The sequence below is a fragment of the Mus pahari genome, chromosome 14 (assembly GCF_900095145.1).
Source record: "Mus pahari chromosome 14, PAHARI_EIJ_v1.1, whole genome shotgun sequence".
Lineage (NCBI taxonomy): Eukaryota > Metazoa > Chordata > Mammalia > Rodentia > Muridae > Mus > Mus pahari.
The window spans coordinates 5,520,052-5,534,036 of NC_034603.1; the positions used below are offsets into that span (position 1 = coordinate 5,520,052).

General features: G+C 39.5%; 1 protein-coding gene and 1 non-coding gene across 6 annotated transcripts in view; one reads left to right on the forward strand and one right to left on the reverse strand.

Annotated features, from left to right (window-relative positions):
- Tenm2 (teneurin transmembrane protein 2) overlaps positions 1-13,985 on the reverse strand; it is a 1,236,531-nt gene that overhangs the window by 726,730 nt on the left and 495,816 nt on the right. The gene's annotated exons all lie outside the window — the stretch shown is intronic.
- On the forward strand, positions 4,509-4,615 carry LOC115065478. Its single transcript, XR_003845256.1, has one exon. It is a non-coding gene; the product is annotated as a U6 spliceosomal RNA (small nuclear RNA).

Genomic DNA, 13,985 nt, shown 5'->3' on the forward strand with positions numbered 1-13,985 from the left:
GCCAGTCTCAAACACATAGTGAGTTTGAAACTCGAGTGACAACTTTTTGCTTTTTTTTTTTTTTTTTTTTTTTTTTTTTAAAGCAAACAAAAAACCTGAACAACAACCCAAACACAAGCCAACTAAGCAACTATCACTAGCAACAACTTGGATTCCGATGCTATATTGTTGATTTTTCTCAGTTTCCTACCAGTGTGTGTGTGACATTAGTTCTTCCTTCCATTTCCTTTCTGTTCAGTTCTCTACACAGCATTTGAAGCATCTGCTACATGCACAGATCTTGAGCTTGTCAAAGATACCTTCTTAAGACTTTGAACCCAGTCCCTCCAAATTCAGCAACGATTGCAGCTAAGTATATTGTATTGTTTGTTTGCTTTTTAAATTGTTAATTTCCTGATTCCAACCTTTCATTTTCACCAATTGTAGGCCTTTTCTTCAAGTAATAGCTTTAAATATTCCAGTGTTGCACTTACTTGTCTTTTCCCATAGGACTATCTACTTTTACGATCAGTAGTTAAGGTCCTTCAAGCTATTAGCCAAGTCTACAATTTCATAATTAGCATTTCCTAATTCTCATCAGAAATTGCTAGATTTTAGGTATAGGGGGAAGACCTCAGAATTGATCATGAGTAATTTTGTTCCATATTCATTTTACTGAATACACATCTTCCTACTAGACAGTCTATGAAAGCTAAAGGGCCAGCTACGTATTATATTATCCAGACTAGATTATCTACTATTTTTCAGGATACTTTATAGATGTGTATAAATGTATCATATTGGGTGGTGTGTGTGTGTGTGTGTGTGTGTGTGTGTGTGTGTGTGTTACATCTTTGGATGCACTAATATGACATGGAACAACTTTCATGGTCTGACACGCATAGCTAAGTCACTCAACATTTTAAATATTCAGTATCTTATCTTAAAAGTAGGAAAATATTAACTCCCAACTCATGGCATCACTACAAGATGAATGGAACCATACAGACCAATCTAGGCAGTTGTGTAGCTATGATTGAAGAAAATTTAAAAGTAAAGGTACTCTTAATAGACCCAATCAAATTTCTCCATTGGAGAAAATTGATTATCCCCTTGCCAGCAGATATCAGTTTCAAATAGTTTCTTTTTTTAACTTTTGTTTTTTGTAATTTTTTACTAGATATTTTTTTATTTACATTTAAAATGTTATCCCCTTTCCTAGTTTCCCCTCTGAAAATCCCCTGTCTCCTCCCCCTCCTCTGCTCCCTAACCTACCCACTCCCATTCCTGGTCCTGGCATTCCCCTACACTGGGGTATAGAGCCTTTGCAGGACCAAGGGCCTCTTCTCCCATTGATGACCAACTAGGCCATCCTCTGCTTCAAATATAGCTAGAGCCACAAGTTCCACTGTGTGTTTTGTTTGATTGGTGGTGTAGTTCCAAGGAGCTCTGAGGGTACTGGTTAGTTCATATTGATGTTCCTTCAGTGGGGCTTCAGTCCCCTTCAGCTCCCTGGATATTTTTCTGGCTCCTTCACTGGAGACTTTGTGCTCCATCTAATGGATGACTGTGAGCATCCACTTCTGTATTTGCCAGGCACTGGCAGAGCCTCGCAGGAAAAAACTATATCAGGCTCCTGTCAGCGGGCTCTTGTTGGTATCTGCCTAGTGTCTGGGTTTAGTGGTTGTTTATGGGGTGGATCCCCAAGTGGGGCAGTCTCTGGATGGTCATTCCTTCAGGCTCTGCTCCAAACTTTGTCTCTGTAACTCCATCCATGGGCATCAAATAGCTTCTTTTTTTTTTTTTTTTTTCCAACAAAACTTTGCATTGTTTTCTTTATTGTCTCACCAACTGAAAAATGATCTTTGATGTATTTAATGTATTTGTCATCTATTTCTGCTTTCCCCACGTAGATAGAAAGATGTAAAGGATGGGGATCTAGCCCATATTTTTTGTTGCTGTTCTCTGGTGTTCAGTATATAGTCTGATATACAGTAGATGCTCAATATTTACTTTCATTATTCATATATTTACCATTTTACTTTATCTTGATGTTGTTTTGAGACACCATCTTGCCATATAGCCTTGGCTGACCTAAAACTCATCAGATAGCTCAAGATGATTCTAAATTCACAGTCCTCTTGCTTCAGCCTCTCCAGACTGGAATTACAAATAACTTCTTAATTAGGGGTGGCAGCTTATTTCTATCCCTTCTCCCAGTGTTGTGAACTGATCTGTCTTGAACCTATGCAGGTCTTTTCTGTGCTTCCAGGGTCTCTGTGAGCTCCTATGTGCATAAGATCTGTGGATAAGTGAGAAGCACTCTTTCTCCACTATTTAGAATCTAACATAATCTAACCTATAGTATAAGTGAGCTTGTGAGTTGTATAGTAATGTTTATTAATGTTCAAGTGCAAAGAGAAACATGAGTCCTAATGGTTATCACAAGATAACTTACTGATTATTATTTACTATAAGAAAGGGAAAACAAGCCCAGTGATGTTGAAACATAATTTACTAACAAATAAGAATCCCACTTTCGTGAGCAATCATAAAGTTAAACTCATACACGCAGGGAAAAGGATGAAGATGGCCAGAGCTGGTAAGATAAGGAGGGATAGTCAAACAGTTCAACCTTTCAGTAAGTCCCGAAAATCTATTGTACAGCATGGTGCCTGTGGTGAATAAACTATAATATATTTTAACATTGTTCAGTGGATCTAACACACACACACATTTGTGAGTTATTGCATATGGCAGTTAGTTTGATTTGAGCCATTTCACAGTATTCACACATCTTGAAATACCATATTGCGTACTGTAAATACATCTGATTTTTATTTGTTAATTATACATTAATAAAGCTGAGGGAATAAAATAAAATTTAAAGCGATAAAATAAATTGATAATATATTCACACACACAAAATTAAAGGAGGCTTTGGCTCTTTGAAACAACTTCAAGAAAGACCATAGTCTTAGGATGTGTGATCATAAAGAGATACATAAAATGTATATGTGTGTATGTGTGTGTGTGTGCCTGCTTCTAGAGTACTAGGGATAGAACCTATGGCCTAACCAACACTAGGCAAGCACTCTACTAAAGAGTTCTAACTGAACCTGATATATATTCTAGCAGAAAAAGTAACAGCCATCCAGAACTCTCTGAGAAGGAAAGGGGAAAAAGAAGTATATAATCCCCTCAGAAATATAGGAAGACACTGTCTCGGTTGCTTCGAATGTTTAACAAGATTTGTAAACAGAATATTAGATGTCCTGTGATGCCCTGGTGTCATTTATTTGAAGGCAGTAAGTGAAGCCTCTTTAGGCGCCTGTGCCGCTCAGTCATGGACTTGTATATTGCTGTTTTCCCTCTCGCTCGAGCTGTGTACCCTCTTCAGTCTCCTCCACTCCGACGGAGGAGTTAATGCAGTTAGATTGCTCGTGGGCTTCTAGCGGGACCACTTCAAATGATATTACTTCCATTTGCGCCGTGCATCACCAGCAGCCCTCACATTTGAAGGGAACAGTAAACAGACATCTAAGTCGGCTTGCTGGAAGAGAAGCCCCGCTTCCCACTGAAAAGGAAGCCAGCGACGGGGCTATGAATTTGTCAATTTCGTAAACAGTGCGGCTGTATCACTCTGGACCACACCTGATTGAGGCTCTGGAGAGGCCCAAGATTGCAGTGAGCTCGCAGGATGTGGAGGGACCTCCTTCAAGGATCAGAAGTCAATTTTGACGGTAAGGGATCGATGTAGTGAGACTGAATGCTTTAATCAGGGCTTTCTGTTGATAACTATCATTTCTCGAGGAATTCCACTCTGTGCCAAAAAGAAGGACCAGGCAAGGATCTACTACATAGAGGTCCTTGAAGATTAAATGACACTGTGGCTAAAAGAGAGAGAACTAAGGAAAGGATGCCTGCTTTTATTCATGTAACTCATAGTTTTATGTTATTCGCAGGCAACTTCTTGGGTAGTCTTTCCCAAAGGTTTTATTCCTCACGTTAGAAGAATATACAGCAGCAGCCTTTCCAATCTCTATGAGCAACTTGTTTTTAAACGTAGATTTCTAGTCTGCCTCAGACATTGAAATACAGTGCGAACAGTTATGTAAATGGCATTCGTTGTGCTAATATAGATTTCTCTGGAGTGGTCCCAGAGTTTTGCGTCGCTCTGTGTAACTCAGTGTGGACTACAACATGAAGGCTAGCCATCAAACTGAGTCTCCTTGCTTGGGACACATTCTGCAGTATACACTGTAGAGGGTGCTTGAATGAAAAGGATCACAGGGAGTGGCCTTATCTGAAAGGGTTAAACCAAGTCGTCTCTCATTAGAGTGGATGTGGCCTTCTTGATTGAAGTGGGTCACTGGAGGGAGGCTTTGAGGCTTCAGAAGCCCCAGCCAGGCCTAGTATCTCTCTCTTCCTGCTGTCTGCAGATCCAGATACACAACTCTCAAGCCACTAAACCTCTGAGCTGCAAGCCAGCCCCAATTCCATACTTTCCTTTATAAGAATTGCAGTACGTGCTCGCTTCAGCAGCACATATACAAAAATTGGAACAATACAGGGAAGATTAGCATGGCCCCTGCACAAGGACGACATGCAAATTCGTGAGGCACTAGGTTACTAACTAAGACAACCATCTTTTAATTGAGTTAATTTGGGGGGAATAACTATGCCATTGATTTCTTTGCTTCATCATCTTGGTTTGTAATCTTCAGAGAATCTACAAGGTCTGGACAGTATTACTGAACACTAAGGTCTCTGTTAGCCCTTTACTACCAGCTCAAGAGGCACATTCAAGTTGGAAAGAATGAAGAGACAGTATTATAGACTTTGGGAATTTTTGGAGAAAGAAAGAAAGAGGTGTGTATGTGTGTGTTTGTGTGTTAGTGTGTGTATGTGTGAGTGTGCATGCATGTGTGTACAAACATGTGCAGACACAGGCATTCACATGGGCTTGGTGCACACCTATGTGTACATTTGTTTATAGGTTCACAGGACTATGCATGTGAGTGGGATTCAGAGGCCAAAGGCAGAAACCTATCACTCTCCACCTTACTGATTCAGGCAGGTCACTCACTAGAAGTGGAGCCCGCTGATTTTGGGTCTTTTGCCTAGAATGGCAGCTAGCACACTTCTTTTTTTTTTTTTTTTTTTCTGTCACAGTCCCCTCTATAGAGCAACTGCTTTCTACTTCATTTTTTTATAAGCTTTATTATTAAAATACCATGCAAATGAATTAAAACACCATACATAGGATTAACTAGATCACAAGTCTGTAAAATTTGAAGGACTTCACAACTTCCAATCTGAATGTGTTGATTACATACATTCTAACATAGTCTAAACGTGTAGGAGAAGCTACAATTTTTATAATTTTATTGTTTTATATGTTTCTGAATGCATTGACACAGAAGGTATCAGAGAGGCTAAATGAACCAAGCACATTTTGTATAAAAGAAATGCTAGCACACTTCTGAATCCTCTTTTTCTTTATTTGTTGACAGCATTGGGATCACATGTGTGCGCAGCTTTCTAAGCTGGTGCTGAAGATCTTAACCTGTGTCCTCAAGCTTGTGCAACAAACACTGTTTCTCCCTGCCCCATTTTCCAGCCCCACAATTTAAAAACATGGTAACTGTACTTCCACACATCCCTTTACACATTACTCATTTGTTTCTGTACTCACCAGCAGAAACCAAGAGCTTACTTGTGTGCACACATAAATGTGCCATTTTCAAGATACATGGGCTCTCATCCACTCACCCTTTAACTCAGCTCTGCCTCTTCCATTGACTCCATGTAAGATACAATCTGGGCATCTCTAGGAGATAAAGGCATCTTTTATATTCAGAAAGTGAACCTATTAAGTTGCAATCTAGAAGAGATGAAGCTAAGCCAAGAAGGCCAGGGACTCAGTCCTTTGTACAGCAATATTGCTTGTAATGTAAGGGTCCTCAAATAACCTTAAAGACTGTGCCTCATTCCTCTTAAATATAAGTAGGGAAAGAAACACAGGAGACTGTCTCACCAGGTAGTGGGCCTGCCACTGACCAGAAAATGCCTTCTGCCTTATTGGCATTGTCTCAACCTAAGGTTCTAACTTAAAGAATCGAAAAATATGTCCTTCATTAACTCATTCAGTAACCAATAACTGGAATATATAGCATAATATGAAGGAAGAAGATGTCGCCAGATGAGAGGAGAGTAGCCTAGCATGAACAGAATAATGGTCATTATTATCCTTAGATAGGTTTCTAAAGGGGATTATAAGAGAAATTGTTCTTTTTAAAAATGGTTTTGTAATTATAATTTAACCATATCACTTCCCCTTGCCCCTTCCTCTCTCCAGTCCATATCATGTACCCCACTGCATTCCTAAAATTATGCCTTTTAATTATACATATATACATGTATGTGGTCATATATGCAAATGGGTAAACAATATATAAATATATATTCTTAGACAAGTAAACCCATCTTGTTCAGTCTGTACATTGTTGCATATACTTTTTCTTAAAATACTTCTATTGCCATTCTCTGAATAAATAAGTAAATTTTAAATAAATGAAAATTTTAGAAAAATAATATAGAATTAAAAATCCAACTCATTTCTCAGTTACAAAGGATTGTCAACAGGTAGCTAGAGTGTTCTCTTTTTAAAACATATTTATGTATGTATGTATGTATGTATGTATGTATGTATGTATGTATGTATTTAATGGAAGCACACTGTTACTGTCTTTAGACACACCAGAAGAGGGCGTCAGATTCCATTACAGATGATTGTGAGCCACCATGTGGTTGCTGGGAATTGAACTCAGGACCTCTTGAAGAGCAGCCAGCTCTTAACTGCTGAGCCATCTCTCCAGCCCGAGTGTTCTTAATCCACTCATAGTCAGGAGAGGCAATGGTGCGATGAGCTTTAGAGAATCCATCCCATGATTTGAACAGAGATTGACTTCAGATAATGTCAGTACTGGCCTATAAATATAGAGTCCTTATTGTATCTTGGACATTAAGTACTGTGGGGTGTCTGATGGGTTCAGAGAACAGGACTTGGAAATGGTAAACAATTTTCCACACTTCCAGAGATGTATAGACAGGGCCCTGTGAATCCTAACTAATTCAGTATATGACAGATGAAATGGTAAGAATGTTACACGTTTGGTGTTACTTAATGGTACAATCAAACTTCTAAAGCCATGGCTCTTATACATCAAGTTTAAAGATGAAATTACCCAGATCTAGATTAAGAAATATAGCTAAGCTGACACAGTGAGCAAAGAAAAGGCAGGAGATTCCAATATGCCCTGGGCTTTATTCTTGACTCCACGTTTCATCTCCAGCACTCTTTCCCACCTGGCAGCAAAGGATAGAATATTTAGCCAAATATGTTCCATCCCCAGCTCCTGAAATCCTGCTGTCCACATTGACTTCTAAAGGAGCCGGAGCACTGGGAGGGGATGGCCTTTCTTATGGAAAGATGAATACATTTCCCATTACAACACACAGCTGTCATCCCGCATCACTCAGGATTGTTCCCTAATTCGCAGCCCTCGAAATTGTCAAGCTTCCACTGGACACTTTAATTACTGAAATTTATCTTTAAAAAAGAGGCAATATAAAAGTTGTCAGACGTGTGACTTTATACAGTGATCAAAGCAAAATGCTGAATGCTTTCTGAGGGTTTATTAAAAGCATTTAATGGACTTGAGCTCACACTTTTTATGCCCCCCCCTCCGGCTCCCCTACAAAAAAGATAAGATTTGTCCAGATGGTCCACGGAAGGTATACAGTGTCTTGTTATAGCCAGATATTTATATAGAATAGAAGATAACCTCTTGACCCTTGTCTACCTCCAGTATACCAATCTCATATGCCCTGTTCTCCACAGATGAAGAGCCGGTAGTAAGATACTGTCATATTTAGGGTTTCTACTGGGATAAGAAAACACCATGACCAAAAAGAAAGATGGGGAGGAAAGGGTTTATCAAGTATACACTTCCATGCTGCTATTCATCCTTGAAGGGAGTTAGGACAACAATTGAAAGAGGACAGGAACCTTTTTGTTCTGTACTGGAATGTCTGGCATATTGTAAGTTTCATAATGATATAGCATGCAGCCCCAGTAATCTATGGTAAAACTCTTCAGCAGAAGTAATATTTTTCTCTAATTAAAAAGATCTACTACTCAGAGTGTTATCCTAGACATGTATATTATGAAAATGCACGCCTGTGACGATGGTGTTGTGTGTCCTCAAAGGGAAAGTGGCCAGTTATCAGGTACATAGGAAAGAGGAAAGAAAATCTAGCCATTTTGGAATAAGGATCCAGAAAGGCAACCTTTGGAGGAAAGTATATTGGTATTTATAAAAATAGCCTTGTTAAAAGATCTATAAAAACAAAAATACTAACTGCAAATTAATCAGAAAGTTCCAACAGGCTTCAAAAAGGAACCTGGGTGGTACTTACAGTTACAATTGTCATTATTGTCTCTGATTACATAAGTAGTGATGTGGGTTTGTTATAAAACGTGCAAACTAACAAAGAACTATGTATTCTTTCTAACCAACTGTTAGCAATTGTTCAGAATAGTATTCTCTATTTCTCTTTTCTCTAGCTATGCTGGTATTTTCAGATGTATATATTATTTTTTTCATAGACAGTAAGATCTTTTTACAATGGTAACTGACTGCATGTGTTCAGATTTTGTGTAATTATATCAGTCCTAAATTCACCTTTCTTTCTCTTTCTTCATTCAGTTATTTTTAATATCCAGATTGCTACAATAAATATTGTATGTTGCTTGAAGAGCTAGATACCACCACGCCAGTGCTTATACCTGTTCATGGTTTTTGGTTTTTTTTTTTGTTTTTTTTTTTTTTTTTAAGACCAAGGATATGTTTCTTCCTTCCTCAGGCACACTGCTCTTATGATGTTAAGTGGTTTGACCATTGACAAGCAGGTTGTTTTCTGAATATGCATAAAGATACAATCTCTCCCTAAAAGGTGTTTTCTGAAAATTAGGAGATACTATTTATACATCATTGTCTATAATGATGTTAATGCAAATAATAATCATACAAGCTATTTTCTTCTAAAAGTGCCAACTGACTCATATAACAGATTAAAATAAACTCTGGGAACTTACTCTGCTTCAATATTAGTGTCTCTGTCTTTTTTTTTTTCCCTTCACTGTTCTCTAAGAGGACTACAGCCAGCTAGAAATGTCAAAACCTAGGTGATTTCAATAGTAGACTTCCAGGTGTGAGAATATAAAAAGATGTCAGTTTAGAGACACTTGGTGTGAAATCATTGTCAATGCCCAAAGAAGTGGAGGAAAGGCTAGAAGTGGTTCTCTGGGGCTCAGGTCTGTGAACTGGAGTGATGCTGGAGTGTGCTTTACGGAGAGAAGTTACCCACGTGGAAATTCCCATATCACGGGGCATCTCCTCTTCCTTAATCTTTAAGGCACACTTACAAATTCTTTCTGATAGCAAGTCTCAGTGGAGCTGAGCCATATGCTCCTTTTTGGTTCTTGGAATAGTTGATACTCTGAGGCTTAAGACCTATAAATAACTCCCTTCGGAAACACCATTCTATATAGAGAACCTGACCTAAAAAAAAAAAAAAACCTGACATTTGGATATTGGTCAAAATATTACTCCTTGACATTAAAATATGTCACCGCAGTGTCATAATATTGTGACACATGGTGGTGTCACATCAGACCAATTCCAAACAAAGTCCTCCTCTAAACACTCCACTGATGTAGGTTTGTGCATTCAGTTGAAATCCTCCCTGATATTGTAGGGTGGCGAGCAGCTTGGAGAGAGGGCAGTGTGTAATTTATGCACTTCGTTTGGAAACGGGCCAGCACAGTTTGGGAAGATCCACACAGAAACTGCTCATCAAGATGATTAACAAACACAAACAAGGGGCAATTCTTGTTAACAGCACCAGGTTGGGAAACACCAAAACATTGTGTTTCCCATAAGATATTTGCAAGACTAGCTGCGGGCACCATGTCACATGCGTTATTATTTATGCTGCTAGCTTCTTCCAGGTGGGGTGAGGGTTTAATTTACGGTAGCGAGATATGGCTGTCTGTATAAAGCATTCTTTGTGAGAGCATGGAGGAGTTTTACACTGTACAGGAATAGCTGCAGATTGGTTTAGATGCCCATGGTTAGCTGTTTCAATATTACCAATGGCCTCAGAGTCCACTATCCAGAACTTTTATTTAAATGGTAAGGGAAGGGGGGGTGTATAAGTATGCAATGGCATCTTTGAAAGCCTTTATCAATAGCTAGCTTCACATTGTATCTCACTACTTTAGGGGACTGTTTCAGACAGTCAGCATCCTCACTTGGAGGTGCATTAAAAAGACAGAATAGCCCCTTCTTAGAACTGGTAACTAAACACCCATGGAAGGAGTTACAGAGACGAAGTTTGGAGCTGAGATGAAAGGATGGACCATCCAGAAACTGCCCCACCCAGGGGTCCATCCCATAATCAGCCACCAAACGCAGACACTATTGCATACACCAGCAAGATTTTGCTGAAAGGACCCTGATATAGCTGTCTCTTATGAGGCTATGCCAGTGCCTGGCAAACACAGAAGTGGATGCTCACAATCAGCTATCGGATGGAACACAGGGCCCCCCAATAGAGGAACTGGAGAAAGTACACAAGGTACTGAAGGGGTCTGCAACCCTATAGGTGGAACAGCAATATGAACTAACCAGTACCCACAGAGCTTGTGTCTCTAGCTGCATATGTAGCAGAAGATGGCCTAGTCAGCCATTATTGGGAAGAGAGGCCCCTAGGTCTTGCAAACTTTATATGCCCCAGTACAGGGTAACACCAGGGCCAAGAAGTGGGAATGGGTGGGTAGGGGCGCAGAGGGGGGAGGGTATAGGGGACTTTGGGGATAGCATTTGAAATGTAAATGAAGTAAATAGCTAATTAAAAAATTGGAAAAAAAATAGACAGAATAATCCTATTCAGATCCAATGGATCTGAATTTCTATTTCAGTAGGGTTCCCATGTGAACCACATATTACATTTTGAGAAGCTTTACTATAAATAAAGGGTGTAAATACAAATTTTATCAAATGTAACAATACAGGTAATATTAATAAAATAATACACAGAGATAATTATTATTATGTACTAAGAATGCTCCAGGTATCCATCTGAGCACTAAATAACAACTTAACCTCTTAAATTATCAAAATACATAGGGGAAGAGGTACTATAATTACGGTACCTTTCAGATGAGAGATTTGATGCTTGAAAATTTATTGAAGGCCAGGTAATGGTAAGAGACCTAGCAGTTGCAATACCACCTACTCTGTGTATTAAAGAAACCAGCAGTTTAACAGCCAAAGTCAGATGAAACAGAGGGACTCGTGTTCAAACACTGTGGCCTAATTCAAAAGTGCTTATTGAAGAGATAAGAGGGTCAAGGAAATGTGAGTGGGGTTACCCTCCTTTCCCATAAAGAATGATAGCCAGGAACAACTAAGATGCATACAAAGTAATTGTGAAACATTCGGCAGCCCAGGGCAACCATTATCTCTAACCTATTCAAGCGACAGACCACATTCAAGACTGAGTTTGGATCTTCATTCCATGATCATGAAGCACAGTTGGTCTCGCCGAAGACCATAACAATGTCACCGGCAACATCTCACCAATGGAAACCTTGGGCTAATGCTTTCTTTCCTTCTTAAGAGAAATGGCAGATGCATTTGCGAAGTTATTTTCTCAAAGCATCAAGGTCTCCCCCTGGTCAATCCAAAATAAATACTATTCTATTAGGGACTGAAGAAATATCTGTTGAGTTAATGGTTATGGATACAAAGTGCTCTCTCAAAGGTAATTTGACTGTTTTTCTGAGATTGCATCCTGGCAGCCCTGGCAGGCAATCCTGCTGGTTGTTACATGTATGTCTTCCTCAATGATACCACAACAAACACCAGGGTACATATAGGGAAAGCATACAGGTGCAAAATCCAGACTTAACAGCTTTTCCTTCTAAATTGGAAAATCTGGTCAAGCCGAGCACTCCCGTGTGCAGCACCCAGGCAACTCTGTGTGGGGTCACCCGCAAGAGTACCGCATCTCTTACGAGTTACTTACTGCCGTGGTAGTGATAATTACCCTTTTGACAGAATCTAGAATCACCTGAGAGGGGGACTGTGGGTACACTTGTGGAGGATTATTTTGATTAGGTTAACTGAGGTGGGAAGACCCACCTACTGTGAGTACCACTTCCACCCATTTGGCTTTCAGGAATGTATACACAGAGAAACAAGCATGCAAGCAAGCATTCAGTGCTCTGCTCTTCCGCCATGGCCACGCTGTAACCAGCTGCTTCATGTTTGAGCTGCCTTGTTTCCCCTGCCTTGATGGACTATAGTCTGGAACTTTCATCAAAGGAAACCCTCTCATCCTCGGGGTGCTTTTCGATGGATAGTTTATCATGGTCACAGGAAAAGAAGTAAAGGCATCTGTTACGTACTAGCGTTGAGACCAATTGGTCTGGGTCCCAAGTCGTGGAATATGTAACTGTTATATAGAAAAGTGAGGGGCCTTTATATGTCAAAAGGTATATTGGCTATAATCTTGAAAGGAAAGGCCTTCCTGGGGCTATCTTGGTGGCTCTGCAATGCTGTTACCTGTATTTTTCTATGAGAGGCAGAGAAAGACGGAAATAGACACAAAGAGAAGAGGGAATAAAATGAGGCAGAGGGAGATCGCCATCACCCAAAGTGTACCAACAGCTCCTAGAATCTGAAAGAGACCACAGGGGAATTGCCTCCATAGACTACAGAGGGTGTCTCTCCCTGTGGGCATCTGAGCTTTATACTCCTGACAGGAAAACGAAGAATAAATTGTTATGTTTTCAACCTACATCATATTTTGCAGTTCACTTCAGCACAGCACGCCAAGAATTTTCCAAAGACATCTGTACCTACAAGGGTGCAGATGTAGTTTTTGAGGGAAAATTGGCAAAGTAGGGTACCACGATAACGTCTTCTAGGGTTCTGGTGATCTTCAAATCCAGGTATGGTTAGAGTCAATCAATTATATTTAAATCTCTGCTGAAGTACTGCTATCTTAATAAGAAAAGCATGGATTCTTGGATAGGTTTATATTTTCATTTCAAACTCAGAGTTTATATTCTAACCTAATAAATGCCATAAACAATGAATCTTCTATCTGGAATGAGATGGAGAAAAAAAAGGCCTAAAAGTCGCATACTCTTCTGCATCCGTTTTACAGACAGACAATGCAGACTCAGAGAAAGCCATTGAGAACCCTAAGATCACCCACATAATCAGCCCCTAAGATCACCCACATAGTCAGTGCAGCATCAAGGTAGACTGTCCCTGTTGGCTTGTCGCTTTCTTCCCTCTCTCCCTTCACCTTTCAAAATCACCAGCATTCACTTGTACCTCCTTGATTAATGAAATAAAATGTACTGTAAAGACATGTGTAATAGAACATCATGTTTGTTCAGAAGGAGTGTAGACATGCCCTCTGCCCATCAAAGGAGACACTCTTAAGTCCATCTCCAAATATGACTTTTTCTAAGCAAACTAATTTATCCAGGACATTTAAGTCAATTCATATTTAACCATAAAAGGGTCTCGTCATGATGGAAGTAATGTTTAATGCACTAAAGGATACAGATGTTTAAAAAAAATGGGAGAACAACTCAAATGGTGACTTTTCAAGGAGATGAGAGAAATGCTAGAGAATAGGTCATAACCCATTTATTAAAAAGATTAAAAGGCCCTGAGAAAAACCTGAATAATTAGGCTACATAAATTGACAATTAAATGGTGACTTTGGGTTTCCAAGGATAATATAAATGAGAATTATACACCAATGCTTGTTTTAGGGAAGAGATGGGGGGTGTCAGAGAAGAGAGAGACAGAGAGAGAGAGAGAGAGAGAGAGAGAGAGAGAGAGAGAGAGAGA